This window comes from Echinops telfairi, unplaced genomic scaffold (assembly GCF_000313985.2).
Source record: "Echinops telfairi isolate 266 unplaced genomic scaffold, ASM31398v2 ScPeMD7_5;HRSCAF=22, whole genome shotgun sequence".
In the NCBI taxonomy this organism is placed as follows: domain Eukaryota; kingdom Metazoa; phylum Chordata; class Mammalia; order Afrosoricida; family Tenrecidae; genus Echinops; species Echinops telfairi.
In genome coordinates, this window is record NW_022103901.1 from 31,063,711 (window position 1) to 31,070,634 (window position 6,924).

A 6,924-nucleotide genomic window follows, 5' to 3' on the forward strand; every position below is an offset into this window, starting at 1 on the left:
CCCGCCCCCCCAATTCATAGAGATCCGATAGGACTGAGTAGAACTGTTTTTTAGGATTACAAGGTTGTAACTTTGTGGATGTAAGCTGCTACGTTTTTCTCACGTGGAGGGGCTGGTGAGTTCTTTTTAGTTAGCAGCTGAGAACGATTAGCCTCTGGGACAGCAGGGCTCCCACAGCCTAGAAACCCCCATCAAGCCATTGTGCTCTGTCACGGGCGCTGTGGCAGCAGCCGCACTAAACCGTGTCTTTGGTGTTGTGAGTGCTGCCGGCGTTCTGCTGGAAGGGCCTCTCCCAAGAACAGTGCCCCTTGTCCCTGATGTAACCACTCCAGGAACTTCTCGGTGGCTCCAGGTTAAGACGGTTGCACTCTGCCGAGATGAATGTTGGGAAATGAGTCGCACATCTAAAAGAAGGGTGTTCAATTGCGAAAAGTGACGAAAGGCACTGTCCTTGACTCTTGCAGCCTGAGTGGTTGTCCCAGGGGTGCTGGGGGCAGTGTGGAGAACTCTGGGGCAGAGAGTGGTCCGGGAAGTTTGTGAGGGGAACTTTCCCGCAGTGATGAGCTGCTGGGCCAGCATCCCTGAGCAAGGAGAGGGCATGCTCCTCTGGACCAGGGCAGCCCTGCACTTGCCCTCTGCTGCTGTCTTCATACACTGCAGCTGTTGAGTGCAACAGTGTTGAACTCGGGGACACACGCAGACTGAAGGGTACTCTTCCATGGTCGAGGCACCCGCCGAGGCACACTGTGTGTCACCCACATGCCTTCGTGAGTTGTGCTACCTCAGAGAGGATCCTACAGGGAGCCCCAAACTTGCGACGGGCTGTTCCAGTGCCTCTGGCATTGAAGGTAGCTGGCAGCCTTTCCTTGCACAAGTCTCTGTACTTGGACTCCGCTGATGCGGCTCTGTTCCGTTTGGGTCATTCATAGAACATTTCAAATTCTGGAGCGCTATTGCGCACTGACTGGACTCCGCCAGTAGGAGTGCACTTCTCATGCCTTGGGGGGGGGGGTCCCCGAATTCCACGTGGCGTCACTCCTAGCTTCCTTGCAGCAGTCTGGAGCTGCACCCACAACACCTCCCAGGCATGCCTGTGTTTTTATCAGTCTGATCCTCCTTTATCTTTGGGGACTGTAATGAGCACTATGAATGTACGGGTGTAGTTAAACATCACATGTAGTGTGAATGACTAGTGACAGGGTGCTCCAAAGAGAAAGAGATTATGAGTGTGGTTTATTCTAACTCAAAGACTGTTAAGTGGGGCTGATCTGCCTGGGACAGGTACTGATGTGCTCGGTGCCAGGATTGGACCTGGATCTGAAGGTGGTGCCGAGGTGCTGGATGTGAGAGCACACCCCATGTGTCTGCGTGAGGGTGGGGGTTGGCAGGTGAGGCGGTGGGCTCGTGCTCAGGTCACCCCTGGGCTCCCTGTGCACTGCAAGGAGCACTTCCGTCGGAGCAGACCCTTCTTTAGGCCCATGGTGTCGTAAGGGGGTGTCCTTCCTGTTAGTTGTTGAGGTGGTCAGGTGCCGTTAAATTGGCCCTGACTCAGTCGTGTCTGTATGTACAACTTCCTGAACGCCATTGAGTCCTGCACCAGCCTACAATCGTTGTGTTTGAGCCCATTGTTGGGGTGTCTGTTTCACTCCATCGCGTTGAGGGTCTTCCTCTATCTCCCTGTCCCTCCACTTTATCAAGCGTGATGTCCTTCTCCAGGGGCGGTTTCCTTCTGATCACACGTCCCAGGTTAGCCATCCTTCAGGCTGTGCTTTTTAAACTGAGGCATACTGAAGTGATGTGGCTGCATTTCAGAGATCAGAGGCCTCCTTGCCCCTCACATGAGGTCGCCCACAGTGAGGGTCTTTTAAGCGCCTGCTTGCGGACGTCAGTCAGTCTCCGTGTCTGTGTCTCCCCAGGCAGCGGCAGTCCTGATTTGTGTTGGAGGCAGGAGGTACATCTCCGCACAAGGACCTTACAATTGGTGCTTCTCTATCGGGGCACACCATTACTGTGTTGGTCTGCCTTCAGTCATCGAGAGGCGAAGGTGGGCTTGGGTCTTCCTGACAGGAGGGCTGGGGTGGTGACGGTTGAGGCTACCCCCCTTCCCTATGAGAGTTGGTTCTAGGCCAACTTGGGGGCTCTGGTGCTTGGGGAGAAAGCAGAGAGCAGGGAAGGAAGAGCCCTTGGGACTGCAGGTGCTCCCGTGTGCCCTTGGCCCACAGGCTATACTAGATCAGATTTGGGGTGGTGCTCCTGGGTGTCACCCCTTTCAATAGGTCCCTCGCCCTTCCCTGTAAGTGCCTGATACAGTGGTGGGGGAGAGCATGCCCACTGAGAAATCTTGTTGGGCAGCGATGCAGGAGTAGGTGTCTAGGCCTTGTGAGCGGCTCGGTTTGGGAAGGTGTCATAACGGGAGGCTGCTCGGGCTGTGGGTGCATGGGGTGGAGGCCTGTGGTCACAGGTGGCAGCACATTTGTTTTGAGGGCAGGTTCAAAGGGCAGCCCCTGGGGAGGGATGGCGTCTGTGGCCCTTTGTCTCTCCAGCCCCTGTTCAGTGGAAAGCCAGGCCCTGGCATCTTCACATTTTAGAAATAAATCCAGTCGCTTGACTGCTGGGAAACGTATGTGCAAGGGTTCACCGAGTGTCCAATAGGCCAACGGCTGTTTGGATCCCCGAGAGGAGCCGTGGAAGAGTGAGCCCTAGTGTCTGCGCCCGTGGTGGTGGTGGGAGGCCTGCCTGGGTTTCATGGCTCCTGGCCCCATTGCTGGTTGCATTTTGTGCTCTTTCTCCACCATCTTCTCAAGCTGAGGCTTAAACTGATACCCTTGCCTTGGGGCCTTGTTTCTGGCTCTAGCGGGGTGAGGGCCCCACAGACCTGGGGGATGGGGTGAGGTGGGGGGGATTGTGGCAGTTCTGCCATCAGCCAGCCTGGCAGGTCATTTTTGCAGCATCGTATTTTCACATGGTGCCTTTAGGTCCCGCTTTGGTTCTTCTTGTCACCACCACACTGTTGCCCACCTCACAGGTGAGTGTTGGCATCCCCTTCCTCTGCAGCACATGTGCTCAATGAACCCTCAGCTTCTGAGGCTGGCCTGAGCATGGTGGAGGGTGGACTGACCCAGCCCAGGCTCCTGTCTGGACATTTGTAGTCCCCTGGGTGTGCACCTGGGCGCAGAGCTGGGTGCCCGGGCCGACCTCCATCCTGCACAGAGGAACCCACATTCCCCTGGTGGGAAGTGCGTGTGGACCTGAAGTCTGCTTGGAGAGGGCTGCGGGTGCGCTTTCTTGTTTGTCTGGCGCTCTTTTACTCCAGGATCTGCAGCTCAGACAGAGAAAATGTGCGTTCCTTCCAGTGCAGGGCCAGATCCAGAGAATGGGGCCTGAAGGCTGCCAGCGGGCCTTCATGCTGACGGAGGAAGCAGGGCTCCCCTGATGTTCTGGCCTTGCTCTCTGGTGGTGAGGGGACTGGTCTGGGCCTCTCTAGTCTGTCTAGTTGGCCCGTACCTACGTGTGTCCAGGATCACAGGGCTGCCAATTACTCTTTTTATTATTACTGTTTTTATTAATCATTTTACTGGGGGGGGGGCTCTTATGAATCTTATGACAATCCATCATTCAATTTTATTAAGTATTTGTTGCCACCAACATTTCCAAAACATTTTCTTTTTACTTGAGCCCCTGTGGTTTCAACTCCTCTTTTCCCCTCCTCCTTCACCCTTCCACTTTCATGAATTCTTGATCAATTATATGTTGTTATTTTGTGTGCCAGCTACCCTTCTGATGGCTTTGTCCCCCTGCCGCAGTGGACTCCCCTGGGGACAGGGACCCTCCAAGCAGCCAGTTCCCCGTTAGAGGCTGAGCATTCTGTTCTCCACTGCCCCAGGTTTGGGTCCGAGCTTACCTAACCTTTGTGAGTGCCTATCGAGGGCCAGACACACAGGCATTCCAAACCAGGAAGAAGCTTCATGCCTGCCAGCACTGCCTCAGCTTCCAGGGCAGTAAAGCTGCCGAGGAAGGCGCTGTTTTCCTCATTTCAGATAGTGTATCAGTGAAGAGCCTCTAAAACAGTTCGACATACTTGGTAGTTCACAGGTAGCCCTGGCACGAAAAGGACAGTAAAGTAGCAGGGCAGGAAGACAGAGGAAGACCTTCCATGAGGTAGGTTGACACAGTGGCTGCAGCAACGGCACAGGACCAGGCAGTGTTTCCTTCTGTTGTACATGAGGCTTATAGGAGTCGGAACCGACTTGACGGCACCTGACACCCCAAATTTAACAGACCTGCTGGTGGACGGTGTGGGAGTGGCACCCCGAGCATGGAGGACAGCACCGTTCTCTTGGGGGGGGGGGGAGATGTGTGTTAAAGAAAGGTGACACAATTATTTGAATCAAAAATTCAGCTTTCAGGATCTGAAGCTCGTGAGTTGGTAAAGGGTGTGCTTCCCTAAAGACTTGTCATCCCTGTGCAGCAGGGGGATTGGCACGTCCTGAAGCCCTTCAGTCAGAGATGGGTGAGGGAGGGTTCCTATTTGTCGTCCTCAGAGATGGTAAGTTAAGAGGGCCGCTCTATCCCCTAAGGGTCGGACTGCACAGCAAGACGCCCAGGCTTTCTTACAGCCCAGAAAAGAGACTGGAAGGAAGTCTGCCTAGCCCTGCTGGTAAGCTCCTGGCTGGGAGGAGCACACAGTGACTGCGCTTGTCTCAGCCAAGCAAGCCCCTTCAGCCAACAGCGGGCAGAGCGGATCTGCACAAGTGACTGTGGGGGTCCTTGTCCTCCTGGAGCTACCCAGAGCCCCAGGCTTTCTCCTTCAACTTTTATTTAGTTAAGAGACACCCTGTGAGACCCTGCAGCTTCCATGGCACCACAGGGCTGCTGTCTCGGGCAGGGGCCGCACATGTTGTGATTATTCAGCACAAAGAAGAACCAAGAGCAGGCCACGTCCCCCAAGCATCCACACGCTCGGAACACCCACACCACGTCCCGCAAGTACTCACACATATGGATCACCCACACAGTACGCACATGCGGATCGTCCATGAAGCCACATCCCACAGTGTTCACACATATGGATCACCCACAGGGGCCACGTACTTGGCTCCAAGTGCCTTCCCATCTCCCCTGGTTTTGAGACATCTCAGAACTGAAGCAGTGTGGTGACTGCCCAGCCCCGTGGGTGCCGCCTACGATGCCTCCTGTCCATCATGTCTGGGTGTGCCCAGATCCTAGTCCGTGCTCCCTCCTAGGTGCACTCAGATAAAGCCCCTCCTGCCTGATCCCTTCTGTACACATCCTTCTGCAGCCTACCCCACGCTGCTCCAGGGTCTCCATGTGTCTGGTCCCCAGCAGGCCAGCCTTGGGGACATGGCCACCCTCACACAGTCTAGACTGCTATCTGGTGAGAGGCTGGGCTTGCTGACCACTGCAGCTTTGTCTCCCCGGTGGTTGCGAACACAGCTGACACAGCGAGGGGTGACTTGTATTTTCTCTCGTGGTTTTTTAAAAATTGGCCCATTTTAGATTTACAGATCAGCTGAGAAAGGTAGTAAGGAGCCAGCCCGGTAGCACCATGGTTTGAACTTTGTGCTGCTAACCCATGCCTTGACCACCTGTCGTTCCGAGGGAGAGAGATGGGACCTCCAGCTAGCTTCTGCAAAGCCCTAGAGCCGATTGCCGTGGTCTGGAGTGTTGCTGAGAGTTGGGATTGGAAATCTAGTAAGGGATGTGTGTTCCCCACATGGCATTTTGGGGGGCTAGTACATGTCCTTAGTGTGGGAGCAGTGTGCGTCACTTCATTCAGGCCGGCTTAGCCTTCGCCTAACACGGTCTGTCTGAGGCAGCCCCTGTGGGCCTGCGTAGCCAGGACAGCTTCTTTAACTTGCCTTGTTCCTGTGACCTTGAATGTTTTGAGAAGCGGCCAGCCGTTGTGCAAGCTGGCCCTCTGTAGGGACTGACTGTGTTTTTGCTGCTGTTGCTGGTGATTAGATGGATGGTGGTCGTGGAGAGGAGGACCAGAGGGGAGGTGACTCCTCACCCTCTTGTCAGCCTGTCGGGAACACCTGTTGTCTCTGGCCTCTCAGTGGATGCTGACCCAGAGCCCTCCTGAGGTAGAGGGCAGGCTTCTGGGAACGGACTCACCCTGAACCCACAAGAGAGCTGGGCTCACAGGTGTGGGGGCCAGGTGGTAGGTACCTCATCCCCTGTTCTTGCTGACCTTCCTGGCATGTTGGTGTGGCCGGGGTCCCAGGAGCAGCAGACAAGGGGACAGGGCAGTGATAGGAGGCTGTAGCCTTGTGGGGAGGTGGCCTGGCCATGTGGGGAGCTCTGATTGCCGGGGCAGAGGCTGGGCACCAGGAGCCCAGGTGGGACAGTAGGTCAAGCTTTGGGCTTATATCTGAAAGGTGGGGGTTGGACCCACCAGCGGAGAAAGGTAGCGCACTCTGCTGTAGAGTGACTGTTGTGAACCCCCTTGGAATGGTGTTCTTTGTCCCAGAGGGTGACAGTCTCAGCCCCTCATTGGGGCGGTGTTCTTGGGCAGGAACGCAGGGCAGTAGTTTGGGTTTGGGTCTGGCTCTCCTGTGAGCGCATGACTGGCAGAAGGGTGGGTTTCCCTGCTGTCCTTGGGCGCCCATGCCAGCTGGGCGCCAGCACACCCTTTCTCCTGCTGGCTCCACTCAGCTTCGTGTGACTTGGAGTTATTCTCCCCTGGGTGTGCTCCTTCCCGTTGGTTGAAATGACAAATCAGAGTATCTGTTTGCGGCTTACGTAGAAGTAGCTGGTGCTTATCAGATGGAGTTATAAGAATGTGCCTCTAGAATTGCTGAAACCCTGGTGGGGACTGAGCATGATAGTGGGACAAGAGGAATGTCAAGGGAAATAGAGAAAAGAGCTGGGAGGCAAAGGGCATTTATAGAGGTCTAGATAAAG